This window comes from Frieseomelitta varia, unplaced genomic scaffold (genome assembly GCF_011392965.1).
Source record: "Frieseomelitta varia isolate USP_RPSP 00005682 unplaced genomic scaffold, Fvar_1.2 scaffold_847, whole genome shotgun sequence".
Taxonomy (NCBI): Eukaryota; Metazoa; Arthropoda; class Insecta; order Hymenoptera; family Apidae; genus Frieseomelitta; species Frieseomelitta varia.
This window is the reverse complement of record NW_025110642.1, coordinates 33,721-60,268: the sequence shown is the minus strand read 5'-3', so window position 1 is coordinate 60,268 and position 26,548 is coordinate 33,721. Positions and strand designations below refer to the sequence as shown.

The window sequence follows — 26,548 nt, the reverse complement described above, 5'->3', positions numbered from 1 at the left end:
AAAAAAAAAAAAAAACAACAAAAGCTACTTTTCGACTTTTTTACCTATCGACTTTCACCTAATTTCGCCCGCCTTCGCCAAGGCTGCGCAAGCCCTCACAGTTTACACGTCCCGAGACGGGTCGAGAAAGTAAACGGCCTTAAGCCGGCGCGTTCCCGATCGGAGCCGGACTCCTTAAAAGGAACATGCCAACTAGCCACGCTCGAAATCAGACGTATAAATCACAATTTAATTTCTTTTACAAAGCAATTGCGACGCCGATCGACCGTGAAAGTGCGATTAATCTCGCCTCGTCTTTCGTGCGCGGCGCAAGCGGACGAGAGGCATCAAATCGACTCGCGACGCGGCCCGAGATCAGATCAATTTGCCGTTCGATCCGCGAACTGGAGATGTTTCTCTCTCGTCTCTCGAGTGAAACGAACCGGAGACCGCGAAACGTCGTTTCGAAAGAAGAAGAAAGAAAAGAAGAAGGAGAAAAAAAAAAGGAAAACAGCTCGAGAGATCTCGTTTTTACGAGGATTTCGTCCCTCGAGGGAGAGAAACTGCCGGAAGAGAAAGAGAAGGTGAAATAAAAAAGAATAAAAAGCGGGTAATCAGGTCGAAACGCGCGAGTGTTAAGGAACTCGACTCACCGATGGCGTAACAGAGGATCAACAGCAGCGCAGCTACTCGAGACGCTCTCATGATGGATTTCCTTTGTGGAATACTCGCCGATGGAAGTGCACCAAAGCGTTCTCCTCTCGTCACGTCATACCAGGTCGTCTGAGTGAACGAACGTCGTGACCTTCCCTCCGTGTGTACCAGCTCTCAACGAACCGCCATTATATCCTCCCGCCGCCACCGCCGCCGCCGTCGCTGATTAACACTCTTTCTCACACCGTGCCTCCGCTAGAAACGACGCTCTTCTCGCTAATAACTTTGTCGTTCGACGGCTTCTCCACCACCTCCTTCACTTCTCGAAACACCACCACGTATCAAACACGTATACACGCTCGAGCAAAATCCACTTTGGTCGTCTTCTCTCTCTCTCGCGGCAAACAAATTTCTCCGTCGAAACCTCGCCAAGTGCTTTTTCTATTCCGCGAGCAAACGTCGTCGTGAATCGGCGAGATCGCGTCTCTCTCGGCGAACCGTGAAGTCGTCCTCCTCTTCTTTATTTCGCTTCCACCTCGATACCGCGCGCCACGCGGAAATTCCCTGTGCAATTCCGGTAATTAATAGGCAGGCCGGTTCGATAATCGCTTTTCCAAGCCAGCGCTTCACTCCGAGTTCCCTGGAAGGATCTTCCCCCCCCCTCCTCTGGCCGTTTCGCCGGTTGGAAACTTGGTTATCGCGGCGGTGGAAACTGCTGGCTCCGTTCGAGGAGCTGCCACTCGCTATCTCTCGAGTTTACTCGCCAGTTCGTTTAATTAAATCATTCCCAGCGAGGTTTCTTTCTTTCTTTCTTTTTTTTCTTTTTTTTTTTCACTCGCAGACTCGGACTCGTTGCACGTACACGCGGCACGAGGAGGATGACGTTCGACGCTTCCGGTCGATCAGACCGGAACGCTTCCGATCGAACGCTAGTCGCCCGCGAGGTTAGTCTCCACGCGACGATCCGCGACGTTAATTGAAAAACTCTCTCGTGACTCGCACTTTTCCGACCTCTGACCTTCCCACCTCCGGGAAAGTGCTGTGTCTTCCGTCACCTTCGTCTTGGTCTCTTGCTCCCAATTTTCTCTCTAATTTTCTCGCCAACCGATGTTATTGCCTAAGTTAGACAAAGTTCGAGCACCATTTGGTAAATAGATTTATATACAGGGTGTCGTGTAACTGGTGGTTGCAAAGCGGGAAACGGTGGTGGTTCTGCATGAGAAACTGTACGGAAAATATAGAATAACGTTTTTTCACGCACAGAAGCTCTGTTGCCGAGGAAAAATGGCTTTGAATGTTTATCGAGTACGCGTGCACTTGATCAAGATTCAATTCAATTATTGGGAGACATTCCTCTTGAAATTCGGAAAAATTTAATTTACCAACAAGATGGAGTACCATAGCAGTTCAGTCGTGGAGCGAGAAATTTTTTTTTTTCACGAAAACAACCAATACTAAATCGGCCGCAATTGAAGAATACTTTCGTCACCACGATCTACGGACCTGTCACTGGATTTTTACTTATGGGGTCGTGTTAAATCTATGGTGAACGTTGAACAATTAATTGAAAAAAATTATTATAGCGTTCGCAACGTTGAAACTACAAAACAACACGTTGGAAAATGTTGAATTCGTAGAAATTTAACAGAAAGTGCACGGTTGTACAACAACCTGGACATCGCTTTCAACAATTTTTAAACTAAAAATCTATGGTGTATTCTAGCGGCACAGCGAACGTTGAACAATTAAAAGAAAAAAATTATTATAGCGTTGAAACTACAAAACAACACGTTGGAAAATGTTAAATTCGTAGAAATTTAACAGGAAGTGCACGGTTGTACAACAACCTGGACATCGCTTTCAACAATTTTTAAACTAAAAATCTATGGTGTATTCTAGCGACACAGCGAACGTTGAACAATTAAAAGAAAAAAATTATTATAGCGTTGAAACTACAAAACAACACGTTGGAAAATGTTAAATTCGTAGAAATTTAACAGGAAGTGCACGGTTGTACAACAACCTGGACATCGCTTTCAACAATTTTTAAACTAAAAATCTATGGTGTATTCTAGCGGCACAGCGAACGTTGAACAATTAAAAGAAAAAAATTATTATAGCGTTGAAACTACAAAACAACACGTTGGAAAATGTTAAATTCGTAGAAATTTAACAGGAAGTGCACGGTTGTACAACAACCTGGACATCGCTTTCAACAATTTTTAAACTAAAAATCTATGGTGTATTCTAGCGACACAGCGAACGTTGAACAATTAAAAGAAAAAAATTATTATAGCGTTCGCAACGTTGAAACTACAAAACAACACGTTGGAAAATGTTAAATTCATAGAAATTCAACAAGAAGTGCATGGACATCACTTTCAACAATTTTTAAACTAAAAAGAAATTGGTGAAAAGTAGACATTCTGTGCTCTCGCGTACGAACATTGGAAACGTTTACAAATGTCAGTAGAGATAATAATGAAATCCGTTGAGTTGAATCTTGATCAAGTGCACGATAAACCTTCGAAGCCATTTGTTCTTTGTATGAAAAAATTTTATTCTACATTTTTTCATTCAGTTTTTCATGTAGAATCACCACCTTCCAGCTTGTACCACCAGTTACATGACACCCTGTATATATATAATAATAATATTTACATGTAAAATTACGAATCGGGCGTCGAATATTGCCGGTGCCATGTTCGTTTAAGAGCGGACGAGATTCGTGTCGCGACTGCGCTTTCTTTCGAACGCGTTGTCACGCTCGTTGATAAATAGAATCTGTCGACAGCTGGTAAGACAGGTCAGTCGAGCGTGATTAATTGTAGTTCGTTTGCTAGAGAGATACGTTTATTTATCATTAGCGGATAATTCACTCTTTGTTGGTAGATAATAATTTATTACTCATTACTGACGGATAATTCATTCGATCGTGGGTCGTTCGAGATGGCTGCGTCTCGTGTCCATCTCGCTGATTATCACTAATGTCACTGTCGCTCGTCAACGAGCCGCGGATTTTTATGCGCTCTGAAACTTTTTCAGAATTATAGTTCAAACAAGCTGGAATTTAGATAGACGCTTGTTTTCACGTAATGAACGCAGATATTTTAAACGTTCCTTTTATTTTATATTTTTTTCTCTTTCGCTTATCATACGTGCACTCTCGATTCTTCTGGTTATTTACTATCGTCGTATCTTCTACTAGGGAATCTTGCCTTTTAAAAACATGACTGAACAAACAGAAATTCGTTTTATTTAACAGAATGGTACATCGTAATAAACACTCTTTACAGGTTTCTGTGTATCACGTGCATTGTGCCTTCTTGGAAGCAAAATGTTTGACTATGGAATTAAATTGCGAGATATTTATTGAATACTATTACATCTATAAAAACCTTGGAGACTCTCAGGACTGAAAAATTAACCAACAGACACAAAAACTAACCGTGATTTTCGAGCCTCGACACTTTGTATTCCTAATTTCTTTTTTTTTTCTTCTTCTTTTTTCATTCCAATCCTAACTTTCTATCATTTTACGCGATTCATTCGAAGTATACTTGAAAAGTCTGCTAGTTGGTAGAAACCAAATAAATAATTTTCTTCTATGCTAATTATAGTGAAACTAAGTAGCGCTGAAACTTTGCTGAAATTTCGTGTTTGTAAGATTTTTAAATATTGAACAAGTAAATTTATTTTCTCTTTAACAATAACATAGAAATTTTTCTTTAATTTCAGCTTCAGCGACATTCTTCCAAAGTGATTTATTACTCTTTTCCGGGACGTCTCAAAAAAACAAAAATATCGAAAAGGTTGAGACTTATTTTTAAAAATAATTCAAGCAATTGAAACTTTTTGTTATAATTTTCTACGCTTTTTACTGTTAGTTTTGTTACATAGCTGCTCGTCAAGAATTCTCTAGTTCTTTTGCATCTTCGATATTACTGTCTTCACAGTGACGAATTGTAATTATCGCAGTTTAAATGATAGAATATTTCTCGTGCCTAATGCTACTTACAACAACTACTCCACAGTCTCGTAATTTGCGCAACGAGCCTAGTTACCACCTGCACCTCGAAACTGCACAATATTGGAAAACTTCGAATCGCTTCGGAACTAACAGTAAGATTCGAATATCCGTCATTACTCCCAAAGTAGTCTTACACTTAACCCCGCGACGTTCCTTCGGATTTTTATATTTTAATCTAACGCTTCAGTTCAACGAGCAAGGAAAAGGATTTAAAGACAAGATCACGAAGAAGGTTCAACAGCAAAACATAATGCAAAAAATCGCGCTCACTAATAAGAACTCTGTCATATTTGTTTAAATTTTGTTTAAACTGTAAGTTTGCTTTTTGACTTTGGAGACATCGATTGCATTTATCACAAGAATTTTTAGTAAACGTCTTCTGGATACCTTAGGGATTTCTCTCTCCTTAAATCCAAAATTCATACAAAAATCATATCCAATGTTTGTAATATAACCAACAAGATCGTTAAAGACTTTGATCTCGATCAATTGAAATCTCAGATTAAACACGATAAATGCGTCCTCTTTCGCAAACGTGGCACAATATTGTACCTTTGACATTTTCACTGTTGCATTTGTTTGCTCGTTTTCTGTTACTTTACATTATTTTGCCTGTCTTTTCTCCCATTAAATAAATGATGAAAAAAACGCGGCAGAATTGAGCGCAGACGCGTCAGCCCTGAAAAGATTCATCTCCTAGTGGCGTCAAGTCGATCATATCGAGTCGATAAATTAGTTATCTTAATTGCAATCCGATCGGAACCCGCGTGGAACCAAACAAAGACTGTAAGCGATATCGTTTTCGATGCCAGGTCACGTTTCATCCTTCCTCGCCCTTCCTCTGCTTACCCCAACACTACCATCATTCGTCATAAATAAATGGATGTTATCAAACTGCTCGCAGCTTTGCGATCCGGCAGCCTTCTCGTAAAAAAAAAGATTGTGAGTTCTCCAAAAATTGTGACAGACATATCTGTATGTCACATCTTCCTCTCAAAAAAAAAAAAAAAAAAGACGCGCTGTGAATGAGACTGTGACGTGACATAAATGAGGGCCCTGCGGAAATGTCGGTGTCACCAGTGAAGAAAGTAAAAATGAAGGGGCCCAGAGCAAAAGCGGCGAACTTTTTCCCCACCAGATCTGAACGTTTTGACAAATTTTTCAAACATTATCTTCAACATTATCTTTTCAATGTCATTTCAGAGATAGTTTTATTTCTAAATTAAGAATTAAATTATTTGTGAAATGTTATTATGTCATCAAGTGTTATTGAATTATGTTATGAAATACTTCATATAAAAATTAAATTTAATATAATATATATTATTATATGTATATATATTTATATATATATATATTATTTAATAATATATTTGCAATTGAACGAGTTATTTGTTATTTCTTGAAGAGAATTATTTACTATCTGCTAGAATCTTTATTTGTTATTTGACTTTTGATAGAAATTTATTACTTCGTTTCTTTCATTTGAATATTTTTATCTTATTGACAATTATTTTGAATATTACAGTAATAAGACAGATTTTCAATCGTCAAATAAATATTATTTTCTCAAATAATTCTTCGATTTATTATTTTCTCAATATTATTCGCATCCCAGCTTTCTAAATCTCTTCAATTGATCAAATCGGCGACCTATCATTAAATCCATTATTCGCCAAATAGCTGAAGAATTATTATTTCAAAAGATTTGCTCGCAAAGTCATTGTTCGAAGTGACATTCGCCCAGATCTGATTTCCACTGCATTCTTTTTCTTTCTTCCTTTGACTTAGCTAACAAGAAGCCAAAGCTAAAGAGATGGATGCAGTGGTGGGGATCGCCCGACAGAAAAAGTAGGGGCCACGTGCGCCAGTTCTCCCCAGAGGACGTGCCTCGTACTCAGACACGCGGCATTCAAGGATCTCCGAGCTCCCCCATGCGTCGGTGGTAGATCACCGATGAAGGTTTTTAGCCTTTAGCAGTTTAGAAATCTAAGGTTTAGAAATCCGGCGCTCCCCGGAGGAACGGAGATTTCCTCCGTGTTAAAAAAAGAAAAGAAATGTACGCGTTGTTGTTCTTGGCGATGAAGACCGCGGGTACGTGTGTCGACTGGTTGACATTCGGGTATTGATTCGAATGACCGTGAACTACACCGACGAAAACGTTTGCCAACAGAGTAGGATTGGTCTTGGTTTGGATACGATCCCTCGAAACCTGCTGCTTTCGAACGAACAGAACGACGAAAATTTATACATTTATAAACATAAGGTTAAATATAAAATTTATAATGCAAATTATAATGTATAATATATATATATATATATTATAAGCAATTACAATAACATAATATATTATGTGATATAATAATATACATTATAAACATATATATTATTATATTAATATATATTATATTATTAATGTAATTATATTAATTATTATATTAATATATAATATATTATATAATGTAATAATATATATATTATAATATTTGATTAAAATATTATAATAATATTATATAATGTAATAATATATATATTATCATATTTGATTAAAATATTATAATAATAGATTAAAAATCTGTCTTTACTATAATATTCAAAACAAATGTCAATAAGACAAAGATACTCAAATGAAAGAAACGCGAAGTAATAAATTTCTATCAAATCTATAATAATATACATTATAATATATATTATAAACAACATGATATATTATATAATATTATATATATATTATATACAGTTATGATATAAAATTAAATATAAAATTTATATGAAATGTACTCGAAGTTTAGTAAAATGACAGAAAAGAAAAGTCATACGTTAATATTCGAAAGTCATACGTTAATATACGGGAATCGCTACAGCGTAAACCTGTCTTCGAGTTATGTATCTTCATTCTCACAAGTCAAACGTGCGAAACGATATCTGTTAATTGGCAAATATCGAATTCAAGTGAACGTTCAAACGTTCGACATCGTCGCCGTATCGGTCGTTATACGAAATTATCCGAGACGCGGCGAACGCATCTCCGAGGCACGCGTTTACATTCGAGAAAAGGAAACGTCGTAAGTACATAAACCAGAAAGTTACCGACTCGATTTCCTCTGCCGTTCCTTCCTGCGAAACTCGGCGACCGCAACTTTTGAGTTTCGCGGAAGAACGATACTGAATTCGTTCCTCGGTTGTACTTTCGAGCAACATCGCCGACGATGTAGTCCAGGACAAAAGTTGGTAGAAAGCTGGAGACGAAATAGAAATAGTTGACACGCGAGATAGAAAATCTCAGCTTCTCGGCGGAAAAATCGTGAATTTTCGAAATACATTGAGACACATCGTTCCCGATGATACAGGCGGTCATTTTAAATCAAAATTTAGTGGTAGATGGTATTGGGATAGGAGATGAGTTTAAAATATGGATTCATGAATGCGCAAGTTATGAGAATCCTTATTGTATGATGCGAGATTCATGCAAAGCTGATACCATGTAGTATTACTCGCTGCGGCCGTAGTGCTTTGAAAAGCGATTTTTTACGAGCGAAATTGAGAACATCTGATCGATTGCTTTTCGATGAAAGCTTAGATTTTAGTTCGTGTTTCTTATTATAATTTTTATGCTTATTATTATTATTATGTTATTTATATTATATTATATGAATCATATGTTATATATTATTATAACATATAATTAATAATAATTATATATTATTTATATTATATTATTAATATAATGTAATATAACATATTATATTATACATATTAACATATTATTAATATTAATATTAATAATATAATATAATATAACATATACTTAATAATAATTATATATTATTATTTATATTATATTGTATATTATATTATATACATTATGTTTGTTATTATTATTATATTATATAAGTTGTATTATTTATAAAGATGTAGGTACGAGTATTTGTAACTCGATTTTTCACCAATTTCTTAATTTCAGTACTAGATTCGACACAATCAGAAGAATAGAATCTCGTCAGAAAATTCATTTACGTATCAGAAATATCGTGAAAAGCATTGTACTTTGGATACTAGTCTCTGCAATTTCGAATTTCCTGTAAATGCATAAAAATCGGCGATCTGCTTCATTAGAAAGGCACAGATGATTGATGCTCAATTCCCAAGAAACGAACGACTTGCTTTCACAAGTTCATTCGTTTCAAGAAAATGATATTGGACGAGCAATACATAATATTCTTTTATTTGTCACTCACGACATTGCCATTTTTGCTTTTTCAATTCGCGGAATTGGTCGATAAGGCTTCTGAACGATTCATATAGTGTTCCATGCGAAAATAAAACGAATACGCGTTGATGTAGGTCTGAAGATGATGTAAAAATATTACAGAGATGTATAGGATATCATACCATTTTCACCGATCCACTCGAACATCTGCCATTTGAACTATATACTGATATATACACAAATATCTCGAATAAAATTTGTTCTGTTTCGAACAGGATATTTTACGATACTAAATTTGTCTAGTTGAAGGTGTCTCCTAGATTTCAAGGTGGCCTTCATTTTTTCAAAAATGGAATCGTTCCATTTCACTTTAATCATTCATCGATACAGCTCGAGATCCTCTGATAAAAAGGATACTAACCTATGCTCGTGAGATATTTTAATTTTGTAAAAATCTATCGTATGAGGGACAAGGGAAGTTAGTATTCTTGTGTTCAGATTGTCCCCTGAAGAATTTCATTCGAAATAATAATTTCAGAGGACAAAAGTTTTATTTTTCCAAAATAATTTGAAAAACAAATTTCACTCAAAGTAATTCCATCTTCGTGTCGTCGATAGTTTGACATAGTCAAGTGGATCGATTTAAATGGAACACAGAATGTCAGCGTTGCTCGACTTCAAAATTTATCGATCGCAGGATGATAGAACTTGTCCCTACCGGATCCAGCAATTAATCAAGAAAGTTTAAAGAGAAAGTTTATCACTTGAAATTCAATATCGTTAAAGATTTAATAAATTCCATGTCTAATAGAATTAAGAAATTATACAAAACAAAAGAGCCAAACGCTAAGAGTCAGATATAACACATAAAACTTTTATACTGCTTGACTGAACATGGCGCTAGAAAATTGAGTAAACATCAAAAATTTAACAAACGATATACGAGAATTTAATAAATAAAATATTCATGGGCTAAAAATGTGACGCGTGTGTGCGAAAGTTTCCTTTTAACTTTTCCTGCAATAAACGATAATTTAATAAAACGGCACTTGCGCGTCGGTATGCGAAACGCGATCAAACGCGGAAAGAACGTAAATCACAGGAGAAATATGAAATACGGGATAAAATGAGAATTTTACCTTGATATTTAATATATCCAACAGAAATTATTACGATATAATTCAACGAAGCTTGTTCGAGAGTTCAATCGATCGCCAGTCCGCCATTCGGAGGATCGTCCCCGTTTCTAGGCACATGAGAAAAATGATTTCGTACGTGTTCACGGGAATTAGCAGGTGCGTGTTAACACTAAACTTACTGATATTTCATGCGACTACCTATTTCTACTGTGACTGGTCACGTTGCCTTGAGAAGAAGTAACATTTTTCACTTGAAACGTCGAGAATAGTCAACTCCACATTTATTCAAGATATTCTTCTCGTTATGATTCGTTAGATGACTCTAATTCGTCAGATGTGTCAAAATCAAACAGGTCGTCGTCTTATTTTCAGCTTTGGAAAATCTTCTGTTCACCGTTCTATTCAACACTCCTCGTCTATGTTAATTATTTCTTTCTAATCATCTCATGTTTTTTCAATGATAAATATTCGCAGGAATGATACGCTAAATATGACGTGCAGCATAGTATCGCGGATCTGTTTCCTCGTTCTTCAAATTTGCGTTCTTATAACTTGAAACAAACGAGGGGAACACTTTAGAACCTTTGTTACACGCTGCGGAGCTATAAAATTGCACTGTGTCGCTTAAATCCACGGCCCGCGTATATACTCTTGCAATGAAACATTGTTATTGATCATTCACGTTCGTAACTTGACAGCACCTCTATTCCGATAGACCATTTCCCGAATCGATCCCGTATAGCTTTGGAAGAGTAAATATCATAAATTTCGACGTGTTTTAGGAAAAGTCACAAAGATAAATAGCGATGTATAGGTCACTGAAAGACTGAATGATATGAAACAAAAATGACTTTTACAAACACGTGTTTTTTTAATTTTTTGTTATTTTATTTGGAAATATAATTAACAGATTGCTTTACACGGTATTGCGTGTGAAAAACATAAAAAAAAGAAAAAAAATCGATCATTCACGTTCGTAACTTGACAGCACCTCTATCCCGACAGACCATTTCCCGAATCGATCCCTAAATATAGTTTTCGAAGAGTAAATATCATAAATTTTAGGAAAAGTCACAAAGATAAATAGCCATGTATAGGTCACTGAAAGACCGAATGATATGAAGCAAACACATGTTTTTTAAATTTTTTATTATTTTATTTGGAAATATAATTAATAGATTTCACTATTATGTGTGAAAAACATAAAAAAAAAGAAAAAACAGAAGAAAAAAAAAATGAACAAGTTATGATTTCTTTCAAACCATTCAGTATTTCTATGTAAAAAGTTGTACGCAAAGATTTGAAAACGGTCAATTTGACCAATACGGGTAGATTTGGTGTTATTTCGACGAAAGATTTCACGCGAAGCGAAGCAAAGTGAAATATGCAACGCGTGGCAACAGCAATAGCATAGGCACACGACGGTTTCGTTCATGTTGCAGGCCGATGGAGCAGCGATCTGCACGAACACCTGTAAGCGCGCGAAAGCACACGCTCGTTAATCAAGTGGAAACGTCCCTCCAAAATGCAATTCAAATGAATCACGTTTACTCGACTTGCTTTCACCGCGTTTTCGTGGATTCCACTTTTGGAAGGAAATTGATCGTGCTGCTTCGGATGATGGCCACTGACAGATCGATCGAACGATTTCACGATGTTTTGTTCAAAGAGAGAAAAAAAAAACGGAAACAAGTAGGGGAACAACGTTTTAAGGGGAAACTTCAATTTGGAAGATTATGATGAAATTTAGTTAGAAATTTAGTTCTACAAACGTTCGGATCTTTACAATTCTTTTAAAGAACACAGATAAGCACAGTCGTCGTTTTTTCGATGCTAAAATAAACCCAGGATTGTCCGAGTTGAGCCCTCACGCTTTAAAGTGAAATCAAATGTGGATTGTCGTCGAGGAAGTTATCAATTTCAATTATCGACAATTTTCCATCGATTATCGGTTATGCTCCTCGCTTGCACGTAGGTACTATAGCAAGTTCAGTCCGATATCTAAGACCAGGTTTTACGCGTCACGTTTTCTTCACCGCAGTGCTTTACGAGAGTTTTACACGTTGCCTGTAATTGAATTTGAACGACGTATTGATACCTCGTTTAACGCTACCTCAATTAACACTGATTCGATGCAACGCCGTTTAGTTTTTTTTTTTTTTTTTTTTTTTTTTATTCTGAAAAAGCTCTAAATATTTCATGAATCGATATAACGATATATATAATATATATATTGTATTATATTGTTTATACATGTGTGTATATTTATATAATATATTGTGTATATTGACACATACAGGGTGGGCCAATAAGTTTCCTTTAATAAAACATCAAAATAAGAAAAAACTAATTTTATTAATTTTAAATTAAACTTAAGATATAATATATTAATTATAATACTAATACATCATATATTAATATATATTATATTATATAATATATTAATTAATTGTTAATATAATAATTATAATACTAATATATTAATATATATTATATAATATAACTTAAGAAAAAACTAATTTTATTAATTTTAAATTAAACTTAAGAAAAAACTAATTTTATTAATTTTAAATTGAGCTTATTATAAATAAAGAAATCAATATCAAATGAAAATATAAATATAATAAAAAGGAAATTACGGATTTGTTTTAGGAAATGTTTTTTGGACTACCCTCTGTACAATATATATATATTATCATTTTCGCAACTGTAACAGGTTAATAACTCTAGAATGATTGAGATACAAAAGATGGAGAAGAAAATTGATCTAATCTTCTTTACAAAGTAACTCTTTTCCCGTTGATCAATTAAATTGAATTAAATTAAATAAATTAAATGCAACTCTCGTCCTAATGAAAAAAAAACACATATCGTGTTATCGTGCAAACAATGCGCGAGAATTTCGTCGAATTTGCGAATTGATTGATGAACGACGAAATCTGAGTTTTACTTTGGTATTAGTTTTATTATTTCGACCTCCGAAAAATACTCGTGAAACGTTCGAAACTATCCCGAGCGCCATAGAAAATACCTGCGAGAGGTTCGAAACCCAACGACCAGAGATTCTCACTGTCCGCCGTTTCAGAATCGTAACACAAAAGAGAGGGAGCCGAATGCGTTTAACGTGGTATCGTTAAAGACGAAACTTTCCTTCGGGATACGGGAGAGTACGACTTGGAAATTCGTGGAATTTCAACGATTCCGAGGGAATTCGAACGATTTACGCGAAGATCGGAGAGAGCACGAGCTTTCCCGGGCTTCGAACGTGATCGTCTGGCAGGGGAGGGCACCAATCTACTACAAGCCACCAACTAACTGCACAACGCCACACGATTATAGTGACTTGGAATTATTAGACGATGAAAATTTCAAAAATAAGAAATCTATATTATGTAATTTAGTATTTTCTTCCGATCAGTCTGATATTCAAAATTTAATAACGAAATTGAATAAATTACATATATATATATATATATATATTTGATTTACACATATGCACATGTATATATGTTTCATCATCATGTGTACATATTTTCATGTAATATATTAATTATATTAATTAATATTTAATATATTAATTAATATTAATATTAATTATGATACTAATAGATTATATATTAATATATATTATATAATATAATATATTAATTATAATACTAATATATCATATATTAATACATATTATATTATATAATATATTAATTAATTGTTAACATAATAATTATAATACTAATATATTATATATTAATATATATTATATAATATAATATATTAATTAATTTTTTAATATATTAATTATAATAAAATTAAATCAATCGCCGATCTTTCGACTCGATTAATTTCCCTTCATCAACGGCCGACGATTTATTTTACATATTAATTAAATCAATCACTTAATTTTATTTATTAATTGCCAGAAACCAATCATTTTACTCATTCAGTCAAATCGCTTCTAACTAATTTCATTAAACGCTGATCAACCGAAAATTTTCACCCCGATTAACGGGCCAGGCTTTGCACTCGCAGTCTCATTTATTCGCGACGTAACAATGTCGTGATTCGATCGAGGACGGCGAGGCAAGAAGAAGAAGAAGAAAAAAAAAAAGGATTTATCAAGGATTTCGCCGCGTTGTGACGCCGACGACGCATCACGGTAATATGGCCAACCTCCTCCTCTTGTACGATCAGTTCGCTGACATCACCACCCGTATTACATTAGCCTACGTAAACATTTACCGCGTTCACGCACGCACACACACACGCCCGTCGGATGCGAGCGTAACCGAGCTTCGTCTGATTTTCGTTCACGAGGAGGATCGAGGAGTATCGGTGTGTTGGACGATCATTCTCCCCGTGTCCGCCGAAGTAAACGCCGAAACTCGTGTCTCGAGCACGTTGACGCGGGTGGACATTTTATAACTAGGGGCGATAAAGTTCCGCTACTTGTCAAAAATTCCCCGAAAACTGCGACAGAGACTTGTGCAAGAACGTGGCTAAAAAAAAAAAAAAAATTGATAAAAGTAGTCAGCATTTAATTTTGTCAGCTTTATATTTTTTGTGTCTTCGCTCTGTTCGATCTAGGCGGACATGTTGTCACGTTGTAGGCGTATTTTATTTAATTAATTAACCTCTTCGCCGCGCCCTTAGTTACATACGCGGACAGTTAATTTACGTCTCATAAAAAAAAAAAAAGCTACTTTCATTCCTGAAACCGTTACAAAAATAAATATGCAACCTTTACTAAATTTGCTGACCAGAAAGTAAATCCCAATTGTCGCGAATGAAACTAAATTAAATTTCTTTGTTATTAAATTTGCTAACCAGAAAGTAAGTCCCAAATTGTCGCGAATTAAAATAAATTAAATTCCTTTGTTACAATCGAAATTAAAAATTTGCCTCCGAAGAGGTTGAAAGTGATACTTGATAGAACTATTTATTTCAGAGATGGCTAACTGGCGGCCCTTGCCCCTACTTTCCTCATCGCTAGCGCTACCCCCTCCACTGCATCGATCTCACCACTACATTGAAATTTCCTCGCCGTGCATGTGCCCCACTATCTCTCAGTCTGTCGCTTACGCAAATCCCTGCTAAGCAAATGAAGTGGAGGGGGAAGTAGCTGAAATAAATAGCTAAACAGTCAGCGAAATAGTTAAATAGTAAAACAACTCTGATTTATTTGAACGAGACAACTTACAGATGTAAAACTATTACAATACTTGTGCTTGCTGCAGTGCTAAACTATCTCTGCCTGTGGATCATTCCTCCTACGCTTATAATACCCTATTCTTGCTATAGTCAAAGTATCTTAAAAATGATTCCAATTCCAAACAACGTCTCGCTACACTCTTTCGATAATTTCCCACGCGTGAATCTTGATTTTTAATAATTTTCTTCTGACCAGTCGATACTTTTTTAACAATTAGTCACACTTTACGACTATGAGACACCTACCAAAAGCAGCGCGTTTATTTCCAGAAATTCAACGGAGAACCCCCCCCCTCTAATGGGGCGAATGGGAAGAGGAAAATTCACGGCAACGAGATTTGTCGACGAGGGAGAAGAAAGGGGACAGGATTTCGAGCGTGTGCAGCGTCGGTTCCCAGGGGAACATCTTAGCAACGCTCTCTCGGTGGCGCACTAAGCGGAATGGGTGTCTAAGCACGTTCGCTAAACAGCCAGATACGTTCGCCAGATAGAAGATACTTATGGCACTTGGGGGTATGAACTCGTGACCGTGGAGTCCCTGCAGGATGTAGTCGGCCCTCGACACATTCACCTCGGTGTTCACCTCCCGGGCTGGTGGATACGTGCATTCGTACCGATATAACTGGCTGGAGATGGCATCGAGAATGCCTCGCAAGTAGGTTCGAATCTCTCGTTCGTGTTGGATCTGGATATCCTACAAGCGCCATTCTTGCAAGAGACTTTACAAGCTCGCCCGAAATTTTATTCCAATATCTCGATACGGTATACTCTACGAAATTAAAGGGGTCACTGTAAGCAAAATTGAATGGCAAAACATGGGAGAATAATAGCCGAAAGATGTCGATCTTTGAACTCCTGTAACTTCGTTGGTAACATTCTCTGCTATTATATTTTTTGCTCGCGATATTTCCGCGTCGAAATACTGCAAATCCCATCTTTTCGAAATGTTTCGCAAGTTCGAACGTCTCTACCTAGAGAGAGACTAAGAAATTTAGCGATTAGATCCTTCCGCTGCAGTCTTATCAAGTAAAAAGAGAAAAAGGTCAAACAACGATCCACTCTTATTTTAAATTGTGGATTTCTAATACGATTCCTTTTTTCACGAAGGTTGTATGAATTTAAATTATCGATCCTTCGCTGTGCGTATATTCTGCAAATACATTCACAATGCATTTTTCAGCACACGTGTTAAGCATATATACGTTTATTTTATCCCGCTTTATGGCACTATGATACATTATTGTACAAACTTTAGAAGAGAAACGCGTCGAAATTGACTGAAGGGTTAATATCGAAGCGCACAAATAAAGGCAGAAATACCACTGTGTGTGAAAGATGCCAGCATGGCGAATCGAAAACATGTGTGACGCGCGCTCGCTCGTAAGCTCGTTCGATGGACCACTCTCCCTTGAAAGCTGGAAAAACTTTGGACTCCCTCCAAAGAACGTGGAAAGCCGCGAAAGTGCAAAGTTTCGAACGCGCGGAGCGAAGGCGAGATCTGGAGATTTGTAAATTCACGGAGAGAGAAAATGGAGCACCCACACACGGCGAGTATCTCGAGTCCGTGTTCTCTCGTTAAGAGAGCGTTACGATTGTCTACGCCAGCTACCGAATATCGATGCAACGTTTGACAAACGTCGGGGAATCATTCTCCTCTGCCACCCTCCCTGTTATAAACGCGACTCGTTGAATTTCCCTCCGATATCGCGCCAGGCGCTATTACCGACGACGTCGCCTCCGTCGAGGCGTGTCCGATGCCGATTTGAAATTTAGATAACCATATTTATGCTCGGCGCGGAACTCCCACGGAGTTCGGGGAGATCCGTTGCACAATTAAACGAGCGTTTATCGAGCGTTCGACGCGGCTGTTTCAATTTCGACAGTCGACCGAAATCCCGGGAGCGAAAGAGATCGTTGATTTCTCCCGTCTGCGAGGTGTCTCGTGTGTTAATGGAAATTTTGGGTGATTCATTTCACCTGGATATCTTCTCGGATTGTGACGACGCGAGAGGCATGATTTCTTTAACACGAACGGTATCAAAATGGTGCGAATAGTTGGTAAGAATATTTTTTTCCAAAAGAAAATATATATTTATACATATATATTTATATATATATTTATATATATTTATAATGTATATAATATATTTATATTTATGTATATTTATAATATATATAATATATTTATATTTATAATATATATATTTTTATATATATTTTCTTTTATTTTTATTTATATTTCTACATATATATTACATACATTTTATATATATTTTCTTTTATTTTTTATTAATATTTCTACATATATAAAACATATATTTTATATATATTTTCTTTTATTTTTTGTTTATATTTCTACATATATATTACATACATTTTATATATATTTTCTTTTATTTTTTATTTATATTTCTACATATATATTACATATATTTTATATATATATATATTTTTTTTTTCAAATCATTGATATTTTCACGTAATTATATATATTTTCTTTTCTTCATTGCATCGTGCAGCTGATGAAAAAATAATACGTTCAGATAAAGAACACGATTTTGAAAATTTATGTTCTACGTATAAATTTATCTCCATCGTGATCAATCTTGGAAAACAAAGAAATGTTCTTTACAAGCCTTTCGATACCATTCGCGTCAGGCGAAAAAAGATATTTTTCGCGTCGTTACAATTCGAAAAGATATTTAAAATGAACCACCCCTGTACAGTATACGTAGATGCAAATTTTTATGCATCTACGGAAGATTGGAAGGTAACAGAGGTGTACAGAGTGCACGTAATAACGGAGAAAAGCGAAAATGCAAAGGATGTTACCGAAGTTCAGTGTTCGAACTTTGCCAGTGCGTTCCGCAGATAAAAATATCGAAGATAGTAACGTATCACGCAGCAGGAAATTCGCGAATATTTTATTAAAAAGTTTCATACGGGAAAATATGAATTGTGATAAACAGAATCGAGAACCAACCTTCTGATCGTGTTTATTTGTTTCTTATTTATTCATTTACTCCTTGGTGTACGGGGACTGCAATGCAATGCGAGATACATTTATGCACATATTGTGCAAGTTTACACAAGAAACAAATTCGAAGTAAGTCAGATAATTGCAAGTTGAAATTCGAGTAAGTCAGATAATTGCAAGGATTGTTGAAAGGATTTGGGGAGCATTGTTCGAAAGCTGTAATTCGGATTTCAACAGAAACAGAGATCGAGCACTCCTTTGATATTTGGCAGCGATAATGAACAATCTGGAAATAGAATCGAATTGTTTTCTACCTTGACAGAGTGGCATGAGTTTCAAATCTAAAGAGCTGGAAATTTGAATAATTTATGAATCATTATGTAACCACAATGTTCAATGCTCAAGGAACAAATGATTTATCTTCATAAATTAATTTGTCATAGAAGGATGATGCAAATAATAGTTAAACTCAGAAAACAACATTATTTTTTCGTACTTTTTTGATGTACGAAATTAATCAGTGTGTTCTCTGAACTATTCGTGCCTTATTTGTCTATGTGCCATTTTTGGCCGATGCTCGAGAAACAAATGGTTCACTTCTATAAATTAATTCATCATAGAAGCAAATAAATAAAGGATGTAAATAATAGTCAAGCTCAAAAAAACATCACATTTTCGTATTTTTTGATAAATGGAATTAACCAGTGGTGGCTTCTGAACTAGTATATATATGTGCCATTTTTTACCAATGCTCAAGAAACAAATTCATTTCTATAAATTAATTTAACAGAAAGATAACATAGTCAAGCTCAAAAAACTACAGGAAACCCATTAAGTGTGACTTTCGAACATTTATTTCTACATTTATCACTTTTGGCTAGTACTCAAGAAACAAAAGATAAATTGATTTATCCTAGAAGGATAACATAAATAACAACCAAGTTCAAGAAGCATCATTTTCTCGTATATTTTTAAATATATTATATAGGGATAATTAATCAGTGTGGTTTTCGAACTACTCTGCTGCTTTATTCGCAGGTGTGCCATTTTTGACGCTCGAGAAACAGATGATTCATTTCCACAAATCGATAACCAAGCCAAGCTCAAAAAACATCACTTCCTCGTATATTATTAAATATATTACATAGGGGATTAATCAGTGTGGCTTCTGAACTACTCTACTGCTATATTGGCAAGTGTGCCATTTTTGACGTTCAAGAAACAGATGATTCATTTCCATAAATCAAGAATACAAATCAATAACCAAGCCAAGCTCAAAAAACACCACTTTCTCGTATATTATTAAATATATAATATTTGTAATATAATATTAATATATAATATTAATATTAATTAAAATTAATATATAATATTTGTAATATAATATTAATATATAATATTAATATTAATTAAAATTATAATATTAATATTAAATTAAAATTATAATATTAATATTAATTAAAATTATAATATTACTATTAATTAAAATTATAATATTAATATTAAATTAAAATTATAATATTAATATTAATTAAAATTATAATATTAATATTGAATTAAAATTAATATATAATATTAATATATAATATTAAATATACATAGGGAATTAATCAGTGTGGCCTCTGAACTACTCTGCTCTACTGCTTTATTCGAACGTGTGCCATTTTTGACGTTCAAGAAACAGAAGATTCATTTCCACAAATCAAGAATACAAATCAATAACCAAGCCAACCACAAAAAACACTACTTTCTCGTTATTAAATATATAATATTTGTAATATAATATTAATATCAAATTAAAATTTTAATATTAATATTAAATTAAAATTAATATATAATATTTGTAATATAATATTAATATAAAATTAAAATTATAATATTAATATTAATTAAAATTATAATATAAATATTAAATTAAAATTAATATATAATATTTGTAACATAATATTAAAATATAATATTAAATATATATATATATATAGGGAATTAATCAGTGTGGCTTTCTGAACTACTCTACTCTACTGCTTTATTCGCACATGTGCCATTTTTGACACACTCTGAGAAACTGATTCGTCTCCGCAAGTCAAGACGTCGCGAGCAAACCTCAAAATAAACAACTCTCTCAATTTTTCTAACTTTCCTGATCTTTCTGTAGTAACAATGTTGATCGATGGCGGCTTCCGAACTATTTACACACGTGTCACTTCCGGCCAATACAGAGCGTTTATCTTTACGACTGTGCGCGCTGCATCTGTCAGGGACAACCAATTAAACCCCGCATTCCGCTCCGCGGCGCTTTCCTTCGCGCGCCAGCCAGTGGCACGCGACGCGCAACAACGATAAATCGGTGGCTATCGTTAATTCCGATTAACGATATGCGTTATCGCGAGCTTTACGGTTTCGTTTGGCCGATCCGAGAAACGATAGGCGAGTTAAACCGATCGTCTGCTAGTTCCGCGAGCACGTTCGCTCGCTTTCCACCCAACTCCGTACGAGCCCACGAGGAATGCGCTCCGTATCGCGTCGCGTCGTATCATACATATACACGGTGTCCCGTTTCACTTCCACTCTATTTCACTTCTTGCTCGTTATTCGAAAAAAAGATCTCTCCGAGATGAAATTCGTTCCGTTTCGAGTGGGATTTTCACCAAGTTTGTTCGACGGAGGCGTCACCATCACTTTCCTTTTTTCAGTAGAATTATGTATATTCTAATGCTGGTCGACAGTTTCTGTTTTTTTTTTTTTAAAAACTACTAATTAACTTGTATGCGTTATGAAGCTCAGGATATTTCAGAGAATATTTTAACTCTAATTTTAGAAAATCTACGCGCGAAAGATGAGTCGCCAAGGACTCGAATTTTAAAAAGAACTCCGTCGAAAGAAACTTTTATTACTTTATTATTCTCGGGTATAATGCAACGTTTGAGTATTAACTCCTTAACAAACTCGATAAATTTTAAGAAACTGATAATGAAAAAAGAAATAGCTTCGCATTCTTACCGTGACCGCAGCTGTTTTATTTTGTCGTTCGTAAATTTGCATTTGTACGTTATGTTAATACACGGTTAATATATAATATTATTAATATTATATATAATATATATGATAATATATAATATTATTAATATATTATATATATAATTTTCGAGGAGAAAGATGAAACCCAAACCTAACCCAGACCTAACCCAAACCTAATTCAAACCTAACCCAAACACAAAAATAGCTTCGCATTCTTACCGTAACCACAGTTATTTTATTTTATCGTTCGTAAATTTGCATTTGTACGTTATGTTGATACACGGTTAATATATAATATTATTAATATTATATATAATATATATAATATATATGATAATATATTATATATATTATTATTATTATTATTATATATATTATATATAATATTATTATTAATATATAATATAATATATTATATATTAATATTATATATATATATAATTTTCGAGGAGAAAGATGAAATTTTTACTTAAACTGTGCAATAGTACGAAGGTGGATGATATCCGTAATATTGTGATAAATTAAACTACTCGGTTCTTCGTACTTAGAATAGAGAAAGATAACGAACTATAAAAATACGAGGAAATTCATCACTGATCAATTGCCGGCGGTTCATTTTATCTTATCTGGTACGAAAACCAACGACAACGACAACTTATGAGATGACTCAATACATAGATTTCCTGATATCAGTACATACATTTATTTAATACAAACAGCGGTTCCCTTATCTAAAGTATTTTTAAAGCATGTCCGTCGTTGTATAGCACGATCCAGGTATGCAGGAATTAACTATACAACGAAATTTGAGGATGACGGATCGATATTTGTCATTTGAGAATATACATATATATATATATATATATACTTCTTCAGCACACGAGACGAATTAACTCGTCACAGATATTTTATCAATATTTATTAGCTATATATGCAGGCATACACTAGAATATTGAACGAGTACCAAGCCAATATTACATAATCCTCTGAAATTACATACTTAAACACGCACACGTCCTTTAAAATTACACAGTTAAAGTCATGGTTCTGCCAAGAGTCTTCTATAAGACTCTGCTATAATCATTATAATATTAGCTTAGTCTCTTTACCAATATCTATCCACTGTACATATTAACGCTAGAATAACTAACATTCGTCAATATTTCTTTACTTTAATTGCTGAAAACATACGAATACTTTCGTCACAGAAATTCACATTCATTTCCGTTTAAACAAAGACACGATTGTCTCTCGACCATCATCGTTCAAATTGTCATTATCATTGAGGTTTACACGCAGAATGTTTCATGATCAAAGGCCGATTGTCCAAGCGTCGAGAATTTAAATTTTATCAAATTTAAATGAAACTAAATTCGTTTCTCGAGTGATTTCACACCGCGGCCATTTTAATAAAATTGTCCACGTGCGCCTGTACAGGATTGTCCCACTATCGGCGATACAGGGAGAAAGTAATTCTGTTTGGAGAAAATAAATTTGAAAACAAAAAACAGAATCTTTTCGCATCAAGTATCAATCAAATTCGATTAATTCCAGACACGATAGAAAAGAATAATTAACAGGAGGTCATTCTCCACCTGTGAAAGCGTAGAAATTCATCAAATTCATCAATTCGTCCGCGATGTTAAACGATTAGGAAACTTTTTCCCAAGAGAGCTATTGGCCTTCATGACCAGTAGAAAACATTCTTCTTCACCCTCAGATCAGAATTTTACAGGTTCTTCATCTTCGTCAAAATCGAAGGTGTGGGAATTTCTTTACTTTCTTCGAAATCTATCGATATATTCGGACACCCTGTACGCAAGCAGTGTGCCTCGCGGTGAACCATTCTTCCGCCCCGTGGAAGTAACCTACCGACATGGGGCATAAAAATCGCGTCGTAAAAAGATCCTGCGGAGTGCCCGTGTTACGCGACAGCGCGGATTATTTCAATCGGCCAACGCGACAAATGGAATATACGCGGCTTGTCGCGACTGAATTATCGATTCCGGGCGATCGTCGTTTCGCCGCGCGAATAGTCGGTTTTCCCTCGCCGGGTGCAAAGTGCCGTTACCGGAGCTCCGACCGCACCTACACACACACACACACACACACATATAGACACACACGTTCATATACCGTCCACCACACAGCGTTTTCGAGCCTGACGAACCCGCATCTCCGAGCCTCTACGCCTCGAACGATGGAGACAGATCGTTGCAGAAGCAAACGCCTACGCGACGAAAGGCCTCGCGCGGAACGTGCCTGTCGTTGACGGTTCGTCGATTATCGTTTTCCATCGAGGTGTAAGCAGTACCACGTAGTCAGTGGTGCGGCTCGTAGCCAGTTTTCACCGCCGTTTGAAAAATATTTCGCAACGTGTTCTTTGGCCCACGCGACACCGCGCGATCGTCGCCCACCAGAGTCGCGCCGAACCGCCTGTTGTTATTATTATTATTATCATTATTATTATTATTATTATTATTTCCTTGGTTTTGCAAATCACGCTCGCTGTGAAAACGAATGAATGAAGTCGATTGATGAATTTGGTTCCTAGAAAGTATACATATTTGACCTCTTGCGTTTTTGGAATGACGTGCCAGGCACGTCGAGAACTTTCCTGCCCCAAAATTGCAATACTTTCTCATAGTTTCAAGTATATTCAAGCATAACACAGGCAAAACAAATAACAAATTCATCACCCCTCAGGAATTTCTGTCCGGTGATCATCACGCCGACGAGTTTCGAAAAGAAAGCGACGAATTATTGTATTTGGCCACTCGTTATGGTCCGCAATCAGTGGCCAAAAGCAAGTGGCTAAAAATCTACTTTCTGCACTCGCACTGTCCCTGTTCTGAAAAAGGCATCGTACTTGCATCGTGAATCTAGCAAACAGATCTGAACTTTAGAATCCTCTTTAATGAAATGTTTTCACATCTTGAATAATGAAACGCCCTGTATGTGTATAATTTTGATCATTTTTCTCGGGTTTAATTCTTTTATGCCAAATTTCACACGATTTAAACGACAAATCGTTGGGAAATATATTCGATGCGAGAAAAATTTGTTTCACACATTGCTCAATTTTGGAATGTTCGATTCCATTGAATTTTATTGCCTTTCGTTTCGAGGAAAGGTATGAAATGAGAAATAGAATTGAATGACTAAAATTTCTGTGGCATGACAGGAATTACTGTAGTCTTCTTAGGGGTATAAATACATTTCTTGTGCAAATACATAGATTATATTGATAAGATACAGAGTGCTGGTATTAATGCATCTGCTTGTAGATTCATTTATACATTCATTGAAGATTCATTTTGATTGTGAGACATATTAAAAAACAGAAACGATCCTGCCAGGATCTCAGTTTTGTAATTTCTAATTTTATTTAATAGTAGAAAGACGTGTGACGTGCAGAACCAAAAAATGAACGAAAGATAAGTTGATAGATGGTACAAGGTCAATAAAGCTGTTAAATACGAGGAATAGAGAGTGAGAAATTAATACTAAATTGTCCTCGTTACAACAAGTAATCAAATTGGCCTAGTTTAGCAGTCCAAGCGTACTATTTATAATTTAAAAAGAAAAAGAAAAAAAGAGGATCTTTGTACAACCTCCTTTCGCTCCATTTTCCTTTCTACATAATGTAATCCAAAATTAAATGTTAATCAATCACGAGGAGTACAATACTCGATTCAAAAAAAAAAGGCTAACTGTATTAGAAACTGAAAAATTTTCATACTCAGTGAAAGTCGCTTTTCATTAAGAACAACTTGTTACCCTTCATTGAAATTGAAAGAATTTAATGTGTGTTTCATTATTATATGTTATATTATTATCTATTATATCTATTGCAAAAATCACTTGCTACTAAAATAACTTTTTTTATTATATATTTAATGAAATTAGCTTTTTTTTATATTTGTTGATGCTTTATTAAAATGGTAGGAGAAAACTTTTGGCCCACTCTATATATTATACAAACACGATACAATTACAGTTAAATACAAAAATATATTACAAAATGTAAACATATATTATAAATAATATCAAACGTAAAACAAATATAATTAAAAAATATATAAGTATATTAAATATCATTGCAATAACTAGACTGTTTCACCAAAGACTAAGTATATTAAATAAATATATTAAATATCATTGCAATAACTAGACTGTTTCACCAAAGACTAAGTATATTAAATAAGTATATTAAATATCATTGCAGTAACTAGACTGCTTCACCAAAGACTGAAGATTTCGTTGTGTTTGCTGGTACAAATTACTCTCAAGTATATTAAATATCATTGCAATAACTAGACTGTTTCACCAAAGACTAAGTATATTAAATAAATATATTAAATATCATTACAATAACTAGACTGTTTCACCAAAGACTGAAGATTTCGTTGTGTTTGTTGGTACAAATTACTCTCAAGTATATTAAATATCATTGCAATAACTAGACTGTTTCACCAAAGACTAAGTATATTAAATAAGTATATTAAATATCATTGCAATAACTAGACTGTTTCAACAAAGACTGAAGATTTCGTTGTGTTTGCTGGTACAAATTACTCTCAGGTATATTAAATATCATTGCAATAATTAGACTGTTTCACCAAAGACTGAAGATTTCATTGTGTTTGCTGGTACAAATTACTCTCAAGTATATTAAATATCATTGCAATAACTAGACTGTTTCACCAAAGACTAAGTATATTAAATAAGTATATTAAATACATTGCAATAACTAGACTGTTTCACCAAAGATTTCGTTGTGTTCGCTACAAATTACTCTCAATGAGAAATGGCTTGCGCCGATTGGCTTCCGAGCCTCCCATACGTTAACTAACAGACTAATTTATTTTGTAACTGTACGATCATTCTTCTCCCGAATGAGCCTCGTCACACGCGAGAGAGTTCGGTTACTATATTTAACCGATATCGCGACAGATTGCGCACCGATACCGATATCTACCGTTCTATCGGTCGCTCTGGATCGCGCCGCGTCGTTGAAACGTCACACGCGCGTCAACGTGGAATTTGAAAAGCAGTCACGAAACGTCGTTCCAGTCGGAAACGGGGAAATTTCGCTCGCGAGCCACGCTGTTCGTTATCTGCTTCGCTCGCGTTAGATAACGAAAGGTCAGAGGAAGACTTGTACATGTTACACTCTTCCGTCTGCTTTCCTCGCTACTTCGGCACTACTGTGACGAAAATTACATAAACGTAGAAATCGAAACACGCGAGTTCGTTAACCATCGGGAATATGCCATGCGCATGCTCTCGAGCACAAAACAACGCGAGACCGAGCGTTACCATTTGCACGGAAC

At 35.1% G+C, this 26,548-nt stretch overlaps 1 long non-coding RNA gene across 2 annotated transcripts in view; it reads right to left on the bottom strand.

Moving 5' to 3' along the window:
- LOC122536541 overlaps positions 1–26,548 on the bottom strand; it is a 104,585-nt gene that overhangs the window by 69,140 nt on the left and 8,897 nt on the right. For both annotated transcript variants that reach the window (XR_006308414.1, XR_006308413.1), the window contains exon 2: positions 633–1,750. This is a non-coding gene — a long non-coding RNA (uncharacterized LOC122536541). The remainder of the gene's footprint in view (positions 1–632; positions 1,751–26,548) is intronic.